We start from the raw sequence: 22760 nt of genomic DNA, 5'->3' as shown, positions 1-22760 counted from the left end.
AGTTCACTTTGCTTCCAAAGGAGATAGTTCCAGAGCTTATTCAGTTTAATCATCTGTAAAATGGGAATGATAATGTTTGTCTTCTTACTTCACAAGAATATGCTCTTGCTCAAATGAGATAAAGCAGTGAAATGCAAAATCTTTAGGAAATGGGGTGAGTTTTGTAGGAATCTTTATGAGTGCTTGGATTGGCTTCCTTTAAACCTGATGGTCTGATAATTCATGATAGGAAAACAGGGCGGGTTTTGTGAGTCAAAGTTTAGGAGTCTTGACTTGATCCTTTATAGTTGGTTATTTTTTTAATTTGGGGAAGTGGGCACATATGGGGAAGGGAGGATGTTCTTCTCAACCTGGGGTCCCAGTCGTCTTTAAATTGTTATTTTACGTCCTTTTCTCCAATAAACAAGGCAATCAGTTGTAGTTATAAAAAAAAAAGATTTAAGAAAGTAAGAACATTGTGTGTGTGCACACACACATTCCAAGACAATGCATATTATAGACAATTATTCTTTACATGTCTTAATGTTTACTGGAGGTTGAATTCATGTTCATGTATTTTATGTAAATTATTTATTATATAAATTATATGTATGTAAAATTATTTTGGAGATAATACCATAATGGTCTCTTAACTAAGAGAACATTGCCATCGTACCTCAATGCAACTCATCATACCTCATACAACTCAATGAGCTGGCCACCATGATCATCTTCACTGACAGATGAAACCATACTGAGTTTAAAGAAATTGAAGAAATCTCACTACTGATGATGGTGGAGCTAGAAACACATGACTAAGAATGGAAGGGGGCTGGGGATATAGCCTAGTGGCAAGAGTGCCTGCCTCGGATACACGAGGCCCTAGGTTCGATTCCCCAGCACCACATATACAGAAAACGGCCAGAAGCGGCGCTGTGGCTCAAGTGGCAGAGTGCTAGCCTTGAGCGGGAAGAAGCCAGGGACGGTGCTCCGGCCCTGAGTCCAAGGCCCAGGACTGGCAAAAAAAAAAAAAAAAAAGAATGGAAGGAAGGGAGATAAGTTGCTGCTAGAGAAGAAGAGGCATTTCTAGTCCAGCTCTACCTGCACCCGAGCACCACTTCCTGCCATCGATACCTTTCTTCTGTTTCCACTTATGAAGTATAGACTTGATCATATGACCACAGAAAAATACCTGGAATGGTGAAGCTACACAAAGGCTGACTGGCTTTACTGCTTTGCCCAAGGGAAGCAGTAGCTGGACTACCTATCCTAGCTCAGGTTTCAGGGGCATGTGCTGGGGGTGTGGATCTCTAGGTAAAATAGCTTGAGGAAAAAGGGAGATTCAGAGTTGAGATAGTTGAGAAAAGAGTTGTGCTACTGGTAACAGTTCAAAAACTAGTATTTATAGAAGCAAACTCGAAACATAAAAATAAAGGAAGCACGAAGCTACATTTTTACCAAAAGTCACATGCAGTATTGAAATCATTGAGTAGATGGATCTTGGAATATTTTTATTCTGAGTCCTAAACTTTGATCATTTGTTTGTAGCCTGTTAACCTTATTGATATACTTCTCTCACTAATGCATCGTGAATAAGTCAATTCACTTTTAACTAAATGCTCATTATGTTCTTTTCTTAATAATACCTGTTTAATGCAGGTTCAATATGCTACTTTTGTTGAATGCACATATTTAAATTTTAAGTTTTAAAATATACTTTCTTTGTGTTATTATAATCATCTTAGGAACTACACTATGTTAAATCCTGACATAATTCATTAGTCCTCAATGCCAGCTCACAGATATGGAGTTTATTGCTAAGTAAGTATAAGTATCCAGGGAACAATTTTAATAACATGCATTATCTGTCTAACCCACTCTCAAGACAGCAAGACTTAGCAGATACTGGGTAGGACCGGTATCTTAGTCAGTGGTGTGTCACTATAACAAAATACCTGTCCCAGGTACTTATGAAGTAAAAGTAAAAACAGGTTAATTTTGGCTCTCAGCTCGGACATCCAGATCCAAAATTGGGCAGCCTACTGATTTGGGTCCCTAGGAAGCAGTGCATCCTTAGAGGAGCAGGTGACTGAGTATACTCATCTCAAACCAGGAAACCTTGGGGGAGGTGCCCCCTACCCATGACCTGAGGGCCTCCCACAGGCCTTGCCAGTTGAAAACCCACAACACCTCCCAATAGTGCCACCATGAGAGCCAAGCTTTTAGCCACTGATGCTTGTAGAGACTTATCAAAACCACACCAAATAGGTATCTTTTCTTGCTTTGCTTTCATTTTTCTATTTTTCAATAACCCCTTGTGGTGACTGTGGTGAATATTTAGTTGGAAACAATCGATTTCTTTCAAAAAAAATGGTTACTTTGAGGACTTAACTAGTGAAAGCACAGATACTTAGAATGAGCCTATTTAGAGTCCGTGTGTCATAATGATGAGTTCCTATTACTTGACTTTTGCTAGTCTACTTCTAGACACTGCATTTAATCGTGATCTGAAGACTTATTCACTTTGGGGTAAGGTGGGAAGGGAGAGGTTCACAATTTGCTGACAAACACTCTGGTCTCTGTGGCTATTGACAATAGCCTCCCCTGACCCTCCTTAGCTCAAAGCTGACCTCTCAGACAAAGCTCAAGGGCAACCCTTGACAAATCCTCAGTGACTCTTCCTGTGGGAACTGTCAATCTGTATGCACATCATTCTCTTAGACACCGGAAGCTACAGGCCTTTGTCACTGACTTGATGGAAACCAGAGAGTCTGTGTCACAAGAATTTATCACACCTATCTAGCCAATCTATCATAAATGAATAGACTGGTCCTCTCCATCCTGGTGGGCACTATCCTTTGCATGGGAGTAGACCTCTTCCAGACAGAAAGACATAACTTCCTTGCTGAAGATAACTTCTCTACTTCCCTCCCCGTGAAGTAGGATCAGTTCTAAGCATCACACTCAAAGTGGGATAACAAGACACTAGGGCAGGCAGTCCAAACAGGGAGACCCCCTAAATGTGTAGCCAGAGGAAGAAAAAGGAGAGACATTGATGATGCCTGGCTCCAAGGAGGCAGCGTTTAAGAATGTCAGCAAGCATTTGTAACTCAGTGGGGAAAATGGAAGGAGAAGAGGCCATCGAGGTAAGAAAAGCTTAACACTATCAAAGCACATAAAGGAAGCTGGCATGAGGAGGGCACTGAGCCAAGAGTGGCTCAAGATGAAGGTGAGACAGAGCAGGCCAATCAAAAGACTCCTGAATTTCAGTCTAAGTGCAATGAGAGAGTAGAAAATGCTTTCAGTGGGGCTGGGGATATAGCCTAGTGGCAAGAGTGCCTGCCTCGGATACACGAGGCCCTAGGTTCGATTCCCCAGCACCACATATACAGAAAACGGCCAGAAGCGGCGCTGTGGCTCAAGTGGCGGAGTGCTAGCCTTGAGCGGGAAGAAGCCAGGGACAGTGCTCAGGCCCTGAGTCCAAGGCCCAGGACTGGCCAAAAAAAAAAAAAAAAAAAAAAGAAAATGCTTTCAGTAAGTCATCCTACGATCCAGATACTTTAGGAAGCTTGCTTTCTGCCTTGGGAGGAATCTGGCTTGAAGGAGGTTATTGTTTTCTGGTGTGACTATTATCATCAAGTAGGTGAAGGTCACTATGGGAGAAGGGATGGGTTCTCTTCACCAGTGCCCACTTCAGGCAATGAAATGAACCTCCTCCAGCAGAAATAAGCACCTAGCTGATGAAGAATGTATCACTAGCCAACCATCTCTCAATTCAGTGGCTTCAAACCACTACCATTTGTGATTTTCTTTGAGTCCAAGGGTTGTGCTCATTTGTGCTTAACTGAGTTGGTCCCATGTTTGTCAGACCAAGATAAGGCAATCTATCATGGCAGAGAGGTATCTAGCACCCATGTTCATTGCTGCACTATTCACAATAGCCAAGTTTTGAAAACAGCCCAGATGTCCTACAGTGGATGAGTGGATCCAGAAAAATGTGGTACCTATACACAATGGAATTTTACACAGCAATTAGAAAGAACAATATAATGTCATTTGCAGAGTAATGGATGGACCTAGAACAAATCATGTTAAGTGAGGTAAGCCAAGTTCAGAGAGACAAATAGCACATGTTTTCTCTCATATGTGGAAGCCAGACCTAAAATACACCAGACATGATAAATTATACAGGACTCTAGGCATTCACACACAGTGAGACCAAAGGAGGATATTCTTAGGAGAAGAACACAAAGGCACAATGTCTATGTGCACCTGATCATACAAAATGATCATTATCAAATTGAACTCCGGGAAATGGAAACAAAAAGGTTTTGTTGTTGTTTTCTTTTTGTCTTCTTTGTTCATTTAACTGTCTTTGGGAGGGTAAGGAGAGTACAGAAATGAAGGGGCAAAGGGTGAACAAATGCAGCAGTGGTACTCACTAGACACTATGTTAAACATGAACTAGACATTTTGTGGGTGGGACAGGAAGGAAAAATTGGGAAGAGGGTGAGGGAAAGGGTGACACTGTCCAAAAAGAAAGGCACTCGACCTGACTTGTGTAACTGCAACCTAACCTCTCTGTATATCACCTTTATAATAACAATTTAAAAAGAAAGAAAAGAAAGGTACATAGTGGAGAAAACTGTTTGCCTTGGAGGCAAGAGGCAAAGGAAAAAAAGGAACCAAGGACCAGGTAGAACCTCAAAAGCATGACACCAGTAAGCTCCTCTTACTAGCCTCTGGTGCCTTTCAAAACAGCACCAAATTCACAAGTGCTTTTCCCACACTTCTACCTTCATTAAGTCAGCTAACATCTTCTTGGCCAAAGCTCGAGTTAAGGTGGAAGGGGATGATGAAGTTAGCATGCATGCATCTGGAGAGGCCATTGGAGCTGTTAACAATCTACCTAGCACAGGTAGATGTTGGAGAAAAAGTTCAGTTATTACTTATGGGAGAATGCTATGTCTTATAGGCAAGAACCAAGGATCTTTTTCTTTTTCTTTTTTGTCAGTCCTGGGGCTTGAACTCAGGGCCTGAGTGCTGTCCCTGAGCCTCTTTGTGCTCAAGGCTAGCGCTCTACCACTTGAGCCACAGTGCCACTTCCCACTTTTCTTTGAGCAGTTTATTGGTGATAAGAGCCTCATGGGGAGTTTCCTGCCTAGGCTAGCTTCAAACCACGGTCCTCAGATCTCAGCCTCTTGAGTAGCTAGGATTATAGGCATGAGCCACTGGTGCCCAGATCAAGAACCAAGGATCTTTATAAGGCCTTGTGATACTTGACAGTTCTAGTTGGGAAAATAAATTGGCTCCCAAATATGAGATGTTGCATGTAGATAAAGTCATACCATACCACAATTTGTGTCCCTTGATTATATGGGAAACTAGTTTTGACGTATTTTTAAGACAGGGCCTATTTCTCCCTGAGGAAGTAACATCACAAAGTCTGGCCACTCGTTCTCTTTCTCTAGGAGTTGCTGTCTCTATTTCTGTCTATGAGAACATTCATGGAGTTCATGGGTGGCCTCATCATGTTTGACTCCCCACACATTCAAGCCACTGGATCATCTTACGACTGAGGATATTAACTGAGGGTGAAAAGGATGCCTAACAAAACCACTCTACTGCAGGTCTGAAGCTTGTTTCTAAATAGATATTAACTCATAAAGACAAGGGTAAGGATTTGGGCCTAACTGGAGCTGACTTACGGAAACTGAGAGAATTAAATACATGTACACATATTCCTGCACTCACACAAAGTATTTAGTATTCAGATTTTAAAAGGCCAGAAATATTGGACATATAAAAATAAAACAGCCATAACTGTAACTGCAAATAAAGTTTGCATCTTGCTAGCAAATGTGAGCTATAAAAATTCCAAGTTTCTGTGGTCTGCTCGAGGACAGAACTATTTCCAGAGCTTCACACAGCAACACAGATACCCCCCACAATTTACATACACATAAAACACAAATAAACAGCCACCTACAAATTCGCACATCTACTAGCACAACATAAATAAATGTGCACATAAATATATACAACAGCACTCATTCATGTGCATACAACAACATATTCATTCACAGGGCTTCACAAACACACTCATAAATGATTAGGCCACACAGATGTTTTCATGGTAAAAAACATATGAATATATACTTGTGGACAAATGCAAAAAAATTATATTTGAAAGCATGAATATAAAGATCCTTATGTGCATACATATACATACACACACACGTAGTCATTGTACTATGATTACACACATAGTCAACATATAAACACATTCCATCCACAGCACACCATTGGATGAACACAAAGAAAAAGACAGGCACAAATGTGTTGTAGCACCCATAGTCATACAAACACATGCATGCCAGTGCACACATGTTCTCCTAGGCAATTTTCCAGGCCATGGTTGGTCTGATCCCTACTATCTCACTGACTGCATGTTCAGGATCCTTCTTCTTCTTTCAGCTCTCCTTCCATTCCAAGGGGTCCAAAGTTCTTTCCTATTCTAATCCCTTTGCACATTCTGCTCCCTAGCCCTTCATAAGGCTGACTCTTCCTCAAATCCTTCAGGCTTCAGGTTCTAAGTCTTGTCAGCCAGGCCTCACCCCCACCTTGCATTGTACAGATAAGTCATTTACTTTTTCCATCTTGTATCTCCTTTGGCTTGCAATAACTTTATCATAATTTAGGAATTTGCTATTTCTGTGTGGTTGCTTACTCTTCATTTCTCACATGGCACTGCAAGAACCATTATTTATATCACCTATTGTTTCTATCCTGAGCCTCACACAGTGCCTGTCATACAGCAGCTACTCAGTAAGTGACTATCGACTGCACAAATGGCTTAGAAGGGAGCCAATCTTGTTTAGGCCAGCTACCATGGTGAAATTCTAGGAAACAATATAAAGCATACCACAACCAAATGCTGTAGAACATTTGTGTTCTAAATGCCTTAGGTTATGTGTGCACCAGTGCCTGAGAATCCTTGTCTAAGGCCATTTCTGGACTATCTGGTGGGCTGTGAAAACAGAGCAGCCATTCAGGGATTGGGGTTGGAGGCAGGGGAGCCTTCGGTACAGAGATGTGGCATTTGGAAGTTAGAGCATAGTGAAAGGTGAAGATGGATGCAGGATGCCAGTCATTGCTGTGGTTGGAGTCCAAGATAGATAATGCTAACTGACGTGGACCAACAGGGAAAAGTCTATGGGAAAAGGCTCCATCTTGGTGATTGTGGCTGGAAGTGGGAACAGAAGAAAGCAATTCTTAGCTGGCAATAACAGTGCCCAGGGGAAACAGACTTGGGAACACTGGAACACCAGTGTTAATGTCAACATCTGGGCCAACTAGATGAGGCTACCATGGCTGGCTTTCAGATAGAGCCAGCTCAAGGTAAGCTCTCCTAAAAATGGAGAGCTGCTATGATCTGACAGCAACGCTTGGAAAGTCTCTGGATCTCTGGAATAAAAGAGTCACCAGCTGTGGTTAGGGCAGTGTTCTGAAAACAGCTCTGAGCCTTTGACATACATGTGCAGAGCAAGAGCCTTCTGGGTATGGAAAATGGAGCAGGCTTGGCTTGTGTTCTGGAGTCGCGGGATGAGTTGTGAAGTAAAGCTCACCACAAACAAGCAGCTGTGTCTGCTGTCTCTTTGTTCCTTCTTCCCATTCCCCACACCTCCTGCCTCCAACACTCATGGCCAAGTATAAAGTCAGATCTTATACAATAGAAATAGAACTCATGTCTATGAGCACCCCTGTCACGAGAGAAATAGACTAGATCATCTGAACTGATGGTCTGGGTTTACAAACTGAACCCTTCCAAATGTCAGACTGCTGTTGAGATCAGCTGCTGGGAAAAGGCTCTGTTGCTTCACAAAGGCTCTTCTGCCCATGTTGACTTGCCATGACAAGAACACGGCGCTTATGTCAGCAACTGCCCTCCTTCTAAATATCAGGCCAGAAACTCCTGATATCCAGTTCTGGGGGAAGGCAAGTCCTTCCATAGACCCTGCTATCAACAATGAAATCTGCCTCATGGCTGAATGTGTCTGACTTAAGATCCAGTTTCCAGCCCCACACAGCACCCTGCTAGCCTGAGTAAAGTGCTCACGATAAGTGCAATAGTAATACCTGGGTGGATCACGAAGCATAATGAACAACTGTTTCCCCTGGGAACTTGCAGACATATGAAATCCCAGGATTCACCCCAGATCTACTCAGAAACTTTGGGAGTGGGTGCCCTCCAGTTGATTGTGCCACATGGGAAAGTTAGGGAAGCACTGGTCTATATTGTAAGCACAACTCCATCTCCCTCACCCCTCACGCCCACCCCCATCCCATCTCCTCACACACACACTCCAATACTGAAGTGACCTTGAAACAATCAAGCAGTCTTATCAAATACCAAGTCTTATCAAATACCCAAGACTGTTGCATTCTGGGTTTTATACGTGTAATAACAGTAAAAGGTGTTGGTGATACATCACCAAATATGATTACCCCTCAAACTGATGAATGTTGTCTTACTTACACATACCAGGCAAAGACTGGAGCTTTGTAATGCTAAGGTACTTAGATGCCTTCCCATACTTACTTGGCTTCTTAGTTGAGTAGTTGGTGATTTTTATCTCAAATACCACTCAAAAGAGAATAACCAGCATACATAAAATGTCCACATATCTATTTGGGATTTCTTTTCTTTTTGCTGCCTTCTCACTCTGCTTTCTTGCTTGTGGCTGGTGTGCTACCACTTGAGCCATGGGTCCAGTTCAGCATTTTGCTGGTCCATTGGAGATGGAGTCGCCACTTAAGACTTTTCCGCCTAGACTGGCCCAGGGACAGAGTCCTCCCAAGCCTCTGAAGCTAGGACGACAGGTTGATCCTTTGTGCCCTGCTGTTGGGCTTTTTCCCCCCTCAAAGGGGGAAATGAGTCACTTGCTCTGGGATTCAAACAAGTTAGACAAGAAAGGGTTGTTGGCAGGCTAAGCTCCACCTGCCTTTCCTACCAGGGCATGCCCTTCCATGACTACTGCTGGGCTACCTTCCCACCAGTATTTTCTAACTCTACAACCTATAACACCAGGGGTGGGTGGCATACTTCCACTAGCCTTATTCAGGGACCACCCAGTGAGATAACCCACACACCAGAAATGCTCTGCCACTGTGGGCATAGATGTGGGAGATGCCTGCACAGGCCTCAATTCTACCGAGTGGTCTGAAGATCTAACAGTGTTGAAAGCCATCAGGCTAAAGCAATCTGCACTGGCAGGATGGGGGACAGGAAATGGATGGATCCCTCTACTGTGGCCATGGCAGCTTGTCTCCTCCTGCTGCTGATTGTAGTTATACACAGCCAGTTTCCATTCTCTTCCCAAAGGTCAAGCTTCCCTCTACAGCAGGGCCAGAGCTTCCCTCCAAGTACACTGTGTCTGTCTGCACATCTTTAAGTCACAACCAGTTTCCTGGGCACAAAATGATTCTCAGCGTGGTTGCTTACTTAGCCAATGGAAATAGGGGTCTTGAAGAATAAAATTCAAGGTGTTCTCTTTCTCCAGCCCAAATTCCAAGTTTTCTCTTTCTCTCCAGAGCTAAGGAGCAAGCAAAAAAGTGTGGGGCTTGGGGTGAAGGTAGAGGAGGGGGTGCTTCTCCTCAGCAACTGTTTGCTGCATGGTTTACAAATCTTCTGTCATAAACTCTATTTTTGTGAAGTACCAGATTGTCACCTTGGAGCTTTTCATCATGGGAGGGAATACTTGGAATTGAACTCAAAGCCTTGTGGTTGCTAGAAAAATGCTCTGCCGACTTGAATGACATCCCTAGTCCTTTCGCTCTGAGCTTGCAATTTACAAAAGGGCCTCATGCTCATTTTGCCTGGGTTGGGCTCCAATTGCTCCCTACTAAATAGCTGAGGTGACGCACCTCTACATTACCACACCTAGCCTGGTTTTGAGATAGCATCTTGCTAACGTTCACCTCTGCTGGCCTCAAATGGTGATCCTCCTGGTTCCACCTTCTGAGTAGCTGAGAGGATAGGCAGGTGCCTCCACACCTGGCTTCCTTTGCTCTTTTGCCTGAAGCTCCACTGGGTGGGAGAATTCTCCTCCTTCCCTATCGTTTCACCTTACAAACATGAAGTTTAATCTTTCTGGATTTAACCTGGCCAACACCTGTGCCTTTCCATACCACTCAGTTCTCCCTTGTTTTAGATTCACCATGGGTGTCTCTAACCCACAAGCTCCCCTCCCTATGGCCCTTCTTATTCCCCATTTGGCTTTATTTATCAACTCCCTGTTTAGAATTTCTGCATTTTCTACACTGGAGGCATGGCTCAAGAGGTAGAGCATCAGCCTTTGAGCTAGGATTTCTACATTTTATATGGAGAAATTGATCTATAATCTTCCTTTGTGTATCGTCTTGATCAGGCTTTGGTGTCAAGGATTTTAGTGCTCATAATATCTTTTTGTTGTTGTTGTTTCTAATTATTTAAAGTTCCTATGATATTGATATTATTTATTCCAGCATTTTAAACATTTCATTAGTAATTTGTATGTAAAAATATTATATTTCAGTTTAAATAATCCTTTCTTAGGTCAATCTTGATAAACCATGCTATTCTTTGGATTTTCATAATTTAACTATATTTTTAAATATATTAACACGAAATTTTCCATGATACCCACTATAAGATTATCTTCATTAATATATTTTTCTTATTACAAGAATATACTTTGTGCTTTTTCTAGGTCTTGTCTCATTTCTTACTAAGGATTTGTGTTTCATCACTTTCCAGAGATTCAATGTTTTGCTTTTTGAATAACCTGTGTTATATGCTTGCCTCTAGTTTATTAATTCCTAATCTGTGTTATTTTCTCTGCTGCATTTTTTTTGGATTTAATGTGGCTTTTTCTAACATCTTGAGATAAATACTTAAGTCACTGGTGTCTAGCTTTTCTTCTTTACTCATATGAGGGTGGGGAACTATAAATCTAACACAGCATCAGCTATGTCTCAAATGTCTTTACTATTGTTCATTCCAAAATACTATCTAAGTTTTACTGCAATTTAGTTGGAGACAATTAGCTTGTTTTTAAATGAATTTAGTAGCCAGATATTTCAGTGTTTTGGAGTCTTTTTCTACTTATTAATAGCTCAATTTCATGCAGGTCGGAGAAGATATTTTGAACAGTGTTTTGTTATTGCCTTATTTTTTGTTGTAGACCTGAGAACTGAATCCAGGTCCTTGTATTTGCTGGCTGAGCACTTTAGCCACACCCCAAAGTTGGTGGTGATGGTGGTGATGATGGTGGTATTTTGAGTAGGGTCTTGGAAACTTTGCTTGGATTGGCCTCAAAATTGGGGTCCTTCTGCCTCCTAAACAGCTGGGTTCACATGCCTGTACTGCTATGCCTGGATTACTGAATAGTTCAATACATTCAATTTTGTAAAACTTGATTTCTGTCCCAAAATATAGTCAATTTTATTCAGTAGTTCATATATGATGTCAGTAAATGTCCTATTAGTATTCATTTAGTATTAAATGAGTGAGGTAGATCAGTTCTCACAGCTTAAAGATTAAAGTCACTCAGTATGAGTTTACCTATATCAATTAAATAAATACGACTAGAATTATTACATTTCCCTAGTGGATTGACCCTTTGGTTTTTATGAAATATCTACCTTTTAAAATTCTGACAGTATCATTTTTCTTAAAGTAAGATTTGTCTCTTGTAAAGAAAATTACCCAGCTATCTTATAGTTAGATATCACATCCTTTGCTTTTAAATTGCATGTGCCCTTACAATTTGAAGCAAATACTTTGTAAACAGAAGATGCTTTTATGAAAAAAGTATTTCTCTTTTAATTGCTGAAATTAAGCCATACACATTTAATAGAACTACTGATATCTTTGGATTTAAATCTACCATTTTACTGTTTGTCTTCAATTTTTCCATCATTTCTATATTTCTTTATCGCCTCTTACTTACTTGCCTTAAGATTAATCAAGTATTTTTTATTATTCCATTTTCCACTCAATTACATTTTTAGCGATATGTCCCTTTATGCTTCTTTTACAAGTTCTCCTGGAAATTACAATGTTCTGAAATTATTATGGCCTTATGCAAGTTAATACTTTTACTACTTCCCAGACAGTAGGAGAGTCTTAGAATTCTCCAGCTTTGTTTAGATCTCTTTTGTCTTCATGTTGCAATAACAAAGAATATCGCCATTGTTTTGTACAGCACACATGTTCGTCCCTTCTGTGACTCTGCATTCCATCATAGTTTCCATGTTTACATCTGTGATCATTTTCCTCTGGCCTCAAGAACTTCCTTTGTCATTTCCTCCAGTGAAAGTCTACTGGCATGTATCTTGAGTTTGATGCAAAAATGCATTTATTTACCTTCCGTTCTAAAGACTACCTTTCTGGGTCTATGCTTCTAGTTAGGAAGTTGTTTTCTTGAACATGTTAAAATGATATTCCATTTTGTCCCCTTGCTTGTATGTTCGTTAAAAAGTCAGTTTTGAGTCTTATTTTCACACCTTGGATTTCAGCTAAAAAGGCAGCTTTGAATCTTATTTTTGCACCTGGAAAGGTAATGTGCCCATTTTCTTTCAGTAGCTTAATAGATAGTCCCCCTTGGTTTTGAATAGATCTATTGATTGTGCCCCACACAACTCTTCAGTCCTCTACAGTCTCCATCCATTTTGTTTTGCATCTTTCGGTTCATTTTTACCTTTCTCACTAGAAACTGTCCAGTTTCTCTATGAGCCCAATTTTTTGTTATTAATATCATTTATGTATGCTTTTGGTTTCAGAATTTGCACTTACTTTTGTCATTTTTCAGTCAGTGAGGTTAATTTGTATAATTCTCTAAATACATATCTTTTTAAAAATACATGTGATGGTATGTTCCCAATACATCTGACATGGAAGTTTGGTTCCCACTGTCATGGTGTTGAGAGATGGCAGAGATTCGAAGTAGCATTTGCGGTCATGAGGGATCTGCCCCGGTGACTAGCTTCATGCTTTTCTCACCTGAGTGTGTTCACCCCAAGTATAGGTTGTTATAAAACGAGAGAGAGCCTTTCCCAGACCCGGCTGTCTCCTCTGCAAAACAACCACTTCTTCACAACTTTTTACCAAGAAGCCCTCGCCAGAAGCCAGCAAGGTACAAGCACCAGTTCTCAGAAGCCTCCAGAACGATAAGCCACTGTAAACCTCTATTTTTATAAACTACTGAATCCCAGGTATTCTGTTGTAGCAACAACAAAACAAAAATGAACCAATGAAATACAGTTTCATCAGTTGACAAGCTACATACCTGTGTAACAAAACTCCAATAAAGATATGGACTATTCCCATCACCCCCAAGAGAGTTCCTTCAAGCCCCTCGGTTGTCATGAACCCCAAAGAGGTTATATTGAAAGCACAAGATAAATAATGTGTAACACATCATATTGAGACCTTTTTAGTATAATAACAAGGAGAAAGAGAGGGTGAGGAAAGTACCGCGAAAGTTACAAGCACTGCAAGAGAACATCAACAAGTTGTGTGAAGGGCATTATACAGCATGCTATGTATTAAATAATTACTCTGCACTCTCAAAAATATGTGCACAAATTCCTTAGTGCTTCTCTCCTCAAAGGGACAAGCCAGAATTAGTGATTAAATGATAAATGGAATGAACTAATATGCAAATGAATAAAAATGGCAGATATGATTGCATGTCACTTTCAAGGTTAGGTTACCAAAAGACTACAGCTCCCTTCAAGGGTACATACTATCCCTCCATCTTGGATCACTAACCCTAAGAGAAGCCATCTACCATGCCAAGTAGTCCAAAAGAAAAGTCCATGTAGTAAGGAAAAGAGGCCTCCAGAAAGTAGCCCTTGTCAACAACCTATCACATGAGATTGGAAGTACATTCTCTAGCCCCAGTTCAGCCCCAGCTCACATTTGACTGTAACCCAAATCAAAAATACCAACTAAGCAAGATCCTTAATCTCTCTTTCTCTCTCTGCCTGATTCCTCATCTCTAAAATGACTCTAATAATGCTATTTCACAGAGCTGCTGAAAAGAAAATTGAAGTAATCTACATCATAGGCTTAAAATGATGCTTCTCTCACAGTAAATGTTTAATAAATTATAACTCCCATTGTCATCAGTTTTATTGAGCGATAAGATGCCAGTGTAAACAAAGTAAAGGACTTAGTATTAGCAGAGGGCCTGCTGACCAGAAAACACTGAATAGACACTTCACATAAATTTCATTTTTTAAATTCTGTAGTGCCACCAATATTGCTCTTTACTAATGCAGAGCATGAATCTCAAGATTGCTAACTAACTCACCATAATAACCTATGTGTTTACATGAACCATAGCTGATGATTTTTGAATAACTCCTGCCACAGATAACATATGGAAAGTTAAAATGGAAGCATCTAGAAGGGATAAATGCTAAGTTAAGTTGCACAACCTCATTCTAAACACAACTTGAGCCCCCAGGTTAAACAGAGCACAAATCTGAACCTTGATTCTGAATAACCTTTGCCTACAAATTAACAAAGTATACTTAACCCAACCAGTTAGAGCAGTAAACCTAACTCTGAGCCATGCTCACCCAAAACTTAAAACTAACCTCAGTTCTAAGCAAGAATATAGGGTTTTCCTTGACTCTAAACTTATCTTAAAGCCCAAACACTCAAAACTAGCTGTAATGGTGAACTGCTTGTAAACATGGACTTTAAATCTATTCCTTTGTCATATCAAGTTCTCTCCTACCCTCAGCCCCCAGGAAAGATGGCTGTTGGTTCCATCCATACTACTGTATTGGCTCTGCTCACAGGAAGTGGCTGTTCAGGTAATGTATTGAGAGATAAGCCCATATGCATGCTTAAGCTCACTACGTATTCACATATTACCCAATTAGTGATAGCTGCTGCCAACGAAGGATTACAAATGAGTAGAATAGGTGCCATGTGTTTGTCAGTTCTATTCTCAACCCTACCTCAAACCAACCTAACACAAACTGCAACCCCATACTGTGCTTAGCTTCTGAAGTCTCACTCTGGAATTTTTAGGGCTACAGTCCTTAAACTCTCCCCACAACTCAATCACTCAAAAGATTAATTTGAATGGCTTCTAAAATGTATTTAGTTAAACCACATGAAACTGAAGGTATTTGACCAATCTTGACCTCTAAATATAACTCAACCTAATAATTTATGCTTCCCAGACATGGTACCCTGACGGAGATGGTGCAGGGGAATAGAATTGGGGGATTTCAGTCCTATTAGAGAGAAAGATGTTTGTGTTGCTAATCCTCTCCTTGATGTGGTAAGAACTGTGGGGGCAAAGCCAGAACCAAGAAAGCAACATCTGGATGAAGCAGGAGGGATCAATTTTTCTGTGGTCATATGATAAATTAGCAAAGGGAAATTCAAGAGTCTGGAGCCAAAAAATAAAATAAAATAAGACTCATCTTCCTCAGCCCTTGTGCCCTGCTCTCTCTCCCCCCATGCCCTCCTCCTTCCAGCATTCTGTCCCACCTTTTCAGAGTCTAGTTCTAGCTCTCTAGGGACACAGATGAGTCATGTTACTTTATCTGGAATTCCCCAGAAATCCTATATGGGTTTTGTAATGTCTTCATTGTATACCCAGCTGACTGTTTCAGGATTTACAAGCAAATGATTGCAAAGATAAGAATTAACCCTACTGAGGAAACCCATGCTCATTGGAGAAAAGCCCCAAATCTGAAGCCCTTGCAGACTAGAAACTCTATATAACCACCCATAGGAAAGAATTAGACTAAGTGTGTGTGTGTGTGTGTGTGTGTGTGTGTGTGTGTGTGTGTGTGTGTGTGTGTAATGTCATGGAACATGCTTCGTTTGTTTAGGCCTAAAGTGAAGAGTTGTTCTAACTGGGGTCCCTAAAAAGCAAACCCTGAGACAAAAACTCAAGTAATTAAGAAGCTATCTCATTGGGCTGGGAATATGGCCTAGTGGTAAAGTGCTTGGTAAAGTGGTAAAGAAGCCCTGGGTTCAATTCCTCAGCACCACATATATAGAAAAAGCCAGAAGTGGCTCTGTGGCTCAAGTGGTAGAGTGCTAGCCTTGAGTAAAAAGAAGCCAGGGGGGCTGGGGATATGGCCTAGTGGCAAGAATGCTTGCCTTGTATACATGAGGCACTGGGTTCGATTCCCCAGCACCACATATACAGAAAACGGCCAGAAGTGGCGCTGTGGCTCAAGTGGCAGAGTGCTAGCCTTGAGCAAAAAGAAGCCAGGGACAGTGCTCAGGCCCTGAGTCCAAGGCTCAGGACTGGCAAAAAAAAAAAAAAAAAAAAAGAAGCCAGGGACAGTACTCAGGCCCTGAGTTCAAGCCCTAGGACTGGCAAAAAATAAGACGTGATCTCAGGATACACCACTAGAAATCAGTGGATGGAGTGATGTTTCATCAAGCAAATTATCACTAGGAGCAACTGGAATGCAATCCTGCTGAGGAAGCCAGGCTAATATGCATATCTCTGCCTTGTCCTACCAGATGGGTGAAGGAGCTGGGGTATTTATTTATATACCAAACTCCACCACTCACAGTTAGAGGATTGATACTAGGGAACATTGACTCCCTGACCTTTTCAGTCTGCCACATACTTGGGCCACAGAGACATTGATGACTACAGCAAATCTTTAGGAAATTAATAAAGGGTCTGGGAGTTGGAAGTTGGGCTAGCATGTATTTAAATGGTAAGAATGAAGAGAATTGAAAAAAACACCAGCTCACACAGAGCTGAATTTGTATCCCCATCCCTTTGTGATCCAGAATTAGTTCAGTAGCACCTGAGCTTCTCTCTGCCTATCTGAGCTGAGTGTGGAGGAGGAAAGGGACTTCTAGCAGAGGTCTCCAGCATTCCAGGTGTTCAGAGGTTCACCTGACTGTACCTTTCCATCTAGGAAATTCCTGCAAGCCTCTTTGACTCTCACAAGGAGCCCACAGTCTCATCTAGAAAACGAATAGTGACAGACAACACAATCCTCCCCTTAGAGGCTGCAACTAAGTTCGGCAACAAAACTAACAAAGACTGGGTATCAATTCCTATGTGATTCAGTCTTCCAGGAGACCATGACAATTTAGAATCTAAAGTCAAGCTAGGCACTGGTGGCTCACACCTATAATCCTAGCTACTCAGGAGACTGAGATATGAGAATCACAGTTCAAATCCAGCCTGGGCAAGGATGTCAATGAGACGCTTATCTCTAATTAATCACCAAAAAGCCAGAATTGGAGCTGTGACTCAAGTGATAGCGTGCCAGCCTTGGTGACAAAGCTAACAAACAGTACCTAGGCCCTGAGTTCAAGAATCCCCAGTACCAGCACTAGAAGGAAAGAAAGACAGGCAGACATAGACAGACAGATGCAAATTCAAGCCAAATCTGTGCTACTGTCATGCTGCAGGACAACTTCCTGTCCTTCTCTGATTCTTATTAGCACAATGAATGGACTAGAATATTCATCTCCTAAACTTGTGGGATTTCTCACATAGGTACTTAGAAAACATGTGTGAATCCTTGAGCACTATTAGTGGTACATCATTAATTTTCAACAAATGACATCTGATCAGGAACTGAAACTTTTGAAATATCTTTAACACCTGTTATTGCCCCAACTTTGTCCTTGGAGCTGTGGGAAAGAAACAGAGAAAACGTCATCTTCCTTCAAACAGCAGTACTATGCCCTCATAAGTCACAAAACCACAAGTCCTTAGACAGGAAGTCTTTTCCCTTGGGCCTTGGGAGGCTGCAACTAAAAATACAGAGGTAGAATCCCAACAAGGAAGTTGATCAGCATAGGAGTAGCTTATGACCCTTATGACCTTGGAGCAACAGAATGCCCCTCCATCCCATCTCATGCCAAGCCCACCTAATCCAAGAGCAGGGAGCCTGTTTCTATTGACTAGCCTCACTGTGATTTAAATTTCAAACATCCCACCATTTTATTCCTTCCTCACCATCCTTGAAAGCTAACCATTATGGATTTTTACAGGCCTGGGAGCTCTCAGTTCACATACACCATTTACACAATCTTTGCATAAGGAAAAAGGCAGTCGATGGAAACTGAATTAATTGTAATTGACCATAATATGCTTACAGAAATGCCAAGGAGTTTTCATTAGCAGGTAAGTCCTATAATATCTGCCAGATAATTTATATCTGCGTGAACACACTGCATGGCTGCAGGTAATTACAAGATCTGCCACAGGAGGTGCCTCATCAAACCAGATCTTCCTCAGGCCACTGAGACCTCCAGAGATAGACACTTCTTGACTTTGAAGGGCTTTGAAGTCCCTGCTTGAGATTTGGCAGAGCAAAGTCCCTGTCAGGCTTCAGCTGGGCTTGGCTCACTTCTCCAGCCTCTTGCGATTTTATTCTCCCTTCCCTTAGACGTACAGGTTCTTCATACACCACCCCAGGTCGCAGTCCTTGCCAGTTGAGTCCTGATTGCTAAGGGTGGCATGGAACTTGTGTGAATGGGGGAGATGTCTCAGAGAGGTCATGACAAGCACAGATCTCTCAGCTGGATGAGGTGCTAAGAAGAGAATGTTGCAAGCAGAAGAGCTTGCAAAGGGCTAGAGGCAGGAAAACATCCAGCCCCTCTGAGGAACTCGAAAGAGATTTATGCATCGGCAGCAATCCCCATGAAGCAAAGCAAGGAAGCTGGTGAGGCTGGAGAGCAAAACAGGCAGGATCTTCCAGAACAGGCTAGCTACACTGGCCCTGGATTTCACTCCAAAAGGTTTGGGTGGTACCAAAGGAAGTTAAGTGAGTTCCTTTGAATGGATTCTCAAGGGTTTTAAGAAGTCACTCTGGCCTTTAGAAATGGCAGGAAAAATACTTTCTTGGCTTATAGAAATGAGATTAAGAGATACGTTAGGAAGAGATGATGAAAGTCACCCCAGAAAAACATGATGGCGTCTGAGGATGAGTGAGGATACAGACAGGCAGGATGGGGCCAGGGTCTGTGTCGGGGCTACCCAGTGTCTCCAGTAACGAGAGCTCAGTCATGAAATGAGGAGTCCCTTCCCTTCATCTTTGCAATTCGAAGGCAGTACTTCTGTGACTCAACTCTTGTTTGAACAGTACCATCCAAGAGAAATGTAATATGAGCCTAGTACGAGACTTCTAAATTTCCAGGTATGCTTTGAAAAATGTAAAAAGACACAAGTGAAATCAATTTTAAATAGCCTATTCTATTTCCAAAATAGTACCATGTTGAGATGTAATCAATATAAAACATGATCAGTGAGGTATTTTGCCTTTGTTCATGCAAAGTCTTCAGAATTCAGGGTGTGTCTCCTACTCACAGCATGTCAGCTTAATTACACTGTTTCAATGGCTCACCACATGTGGTTACTGAAAGCCTTATGGTAGAGCATGGCTCTGAACCTCCTTGACCATACACAGAGTTCCTCCTGGAAAGGCTTGATGGGGGGGTAGGGGGGTTGCAGGGGGAGCATTGGAATTTGAATTACGGGCCTTATGCTTCCTGGGCAAGCATGTGACCACGTAAGCCATGCTCCAGTAAATACATGTTATTTATATTATATAGCATAATATAATATATCAAACATATAATTGTACAGTATATGTAATATATAAATATATAACATGTTGTATATCGTATAGCATATTATATATGTATATACCATATATAACATATAATCTATAATAAATGTATATGAAAATATAGAACATATAACATGTAATAATATATAATTATAAATATTGTATATGATAAATATTACCTATTATATCAAATATATAATGTCTGCTATCATATATCATATAAATTATATAATACATTACATATAATATATGCTATATTATATGATATATGCTATAGATTATATATTATAAATAATATATATAGGGACTGGGAATATGGCCTAGTGGTAGAGTGCTTGCCTCACATACACAAAGCCCTGGGTTCAATTCCTCAGCACCACATATATAGAAAAAGCCAGAAGTGGCACTGTGGCTCAAGTGGCAGAGTGCTAGCCTTGAGCAAAAAGAAGCCAGGGACAGTGCTCAGGCCCTGTGTTCAAGCCCTACGACTGGCAAAAAAAAATACATATATATGTATGTATTCATAGTATGTTATATACTATATAAGACCTATGGCATATAACAACATATATATTATATATAATATATAGCATATGTTATATACTATATATTATATGATATGTAGTATATAATATATAATTTATGTAATATAATCATATAATAATATGTATAGAATACATAATATATTCTGTTACCTAGTATATGTTATATGTAATATGTTTTATATTACATATGTTATATAATTATAATATGTTCCATTATATTATAGTAGGAGAATCATATGCTTTTTTTTGCCCAGGACCACCTTGAGTCTATGACCATCCTACTGCCACCTTCCAAAGACCTGGTATTACACCAAGCCCAGCCAAGAAAGCTTATGCCTTTCTCAGGATCTCTGGGATCTGTTACAAGCCTGGATTCATAGGCTACAAAACTCTTGGAATATCAACATTTGTCTCTAGGTTAACAAGACCACATTTGACTACTAGGCAAAGTGGGACCCAGATGTCATGTGATACATAACCCTCAAGCCTTAGAATTAGGAGCTTTATACCAACATTGAGGTTCTTTTCACAACTTGCATTTTGGTCTGTAAGCCTAGCTCAGGGTTTACCCATAGGAAGGGATGAAGAACTCCATCTACAATGACACAACTGCTGCCAGTTGGACCCCACTGAGTGGCAGTGCCCAACAGGTGCTATGCCTGGGTCAAGGGTCCAGTGCTTTGAATCTTTTTGATGTCCTAATACCTAGTATAATAGGTGTCATTACTGGTATGAGGTTGGACATGGGGAAATGGGAGATCAAAAAGGTTATGGTTTTAAACTGAATTAGAAATCAGAACCCATATGTCTAACTGATGATGTATTAGGCTTGTTCATGTTGTTTAGAAGAGCTAATTGGTAAATTATTAAGAATTTTCACCACTGGTGAAATATAACCATTATTTTTTATCTTTATTGAAAAGGTGATAAGTAGGGGGATATAAGAAACGTATCAATATAAACATTTTTTTAAAACTGTTATAGAGGCAAAGGCAGGAGGGTCACAGTTTAAAGACCACCCAGACAAGAGTCAGAAAGATCCTATTCAAAAACAAGACAGGCCCAGGCAAGGTGGGTCACATCTGTAATCCCAGCTGCTCGAGAAGTAGAGATTGGGGTGATCATGATTCAAGGCCAGACCTGTCAAAGAGTTAGCAAAATTCCGCTTTACTCAGTAATCTAGACAGTGGTAGTGCATCCCTGTGATCCTGGCAACTGAGGTGCACAGGTAGAAGAATCACAATCCCAAAGCCATCGATGAACATCACACACGCACACACATACACACACACACACACACGAAAATTAAATAAATTATATTTATTTATTTTTTTTACTTAGAAAAGTTTATTGAACATTATTCTTGCATCACACTTAAGAAAAACTTAATTTTCCCCGAAGGCACCCTTCATTTCATATGATTGATATTTTTTGTAGTAAAAATACAATTAAATATGAAATTAGTAAAAGGCAGAATATAAAACATCATGCTGAGCAAAAACAAGTCCAAAAAAGTCACCATATATCCACAGAATATTTCCTATGGTACATGTTTTCTATGTAAATCATATCTTAATGCAATTTTTAGAACCATACTTAAATAGTCTTGCAATTTGTTAACTGTAGTTATTGAATTTTTCTTCCATCACATAATTAATATTAAATTGTCTACATCTGCTATGATCCACACACTGTAACCCAAAGTTTTTTTTTAAAGAATTGCAGTTACTTCTCAAGGTTTGGAGAAATCTGGTCCTCCTTTTGTGTAGTTTCCTGATATTTCAGCTCCACTGAAGTCAAAGCCAGGATTTTCTTTCTGGAACCTCTCTAACGTAAGCTTTCTCTGCATTTGGTCTTGCACCCAGGGATGGGCTGCGTACTCAGATTCTAGAAGGGAAGTCCAACAGTTGGCTGCGTCTCTCTTTGTCTTTGTAAGAACAATGCAAACCATTTTTCTATCCTCCAGAGTCCAAGTCCCTTCATCCGCGATTGTGGAATCGAAGAGCTTGCTTGCCCTTGAGGATGTCGCGGCCGCCCACGGCCAGCGCCACGTGCCAGCTCTGCAGGCCGCACTGCACGTCCTGCGCGTGCGTGCGGCACCTGCACCTCAATGAACACCTCCTCCAGCGTCTGGTACCACTGGCCCCACGGCGTCCCGCACGGCACCACCCCGCTGCACCCCTCGAACGGGGCCGACATGCTCCCCGGCCTGGCCCCGAGCCGGCCCGGGATCGCCCCCAGTAAATTATATTTATAAAATGCAATAAGTACTCCAAAGCCATGACTTCTTGCTTGCTTTATGATGTTACTATTCCTCTGTTTTCCATCTCCCTGTCCCAGAGGAAACACCATGTCATGCATGCCACTGGCCATGCCTTCCATCACTAGGAAGTTCCTTCTTTCTCTTAAGCTAGTTTGACCTGGGCTTCTGTCTCTTGCAACCAGGAAGCATCAATGTAGGAGGAGGGAACCATTACATTGATGGGAGAGATTTTCTTCCCTTCCAGATGAGCACCTTAGGGACTGAAAGGCATCCATCATCTCCTGAGAACAGAAATGCAGAATACTCTTGAAGGAGTGGCAGCTCTGAGGGTGAAAGAGGCC

The 22760-nt window shown here is 41.1% G+C and overlaps 1 pseudogene; it reads right to left on the bottom strand.

Moving 5' to 3' along the window:
- The window catches only part of LOC125353485, a 28419-nt pseudogene extending 6031 nt beyond the window's left edge, over positions 1-22388 (bottom strand).
- Between the last annotated feature and the right edge of the window lie 372 nt (positions 22389-22760).

Source organism: Perognathus longimembris, chromosome 6, assembly GCF_023159225.1.
Source record: "Perognathus longimembris pacificus isolate PPM17 chromosome 6, ASM2315922v1, whole genome shotgun sequence".
Lineage (NCBI taxonomy): Eukaryota > Metazoa > Chordata > Mammalia > Rodentia > Heteromyidae > Perognathus > Perognathus longimembris.
Note: the sequence above shows the minus strand (reverse complement) of the source record. Positions and strands in the feature narration are given on the sequence as shown.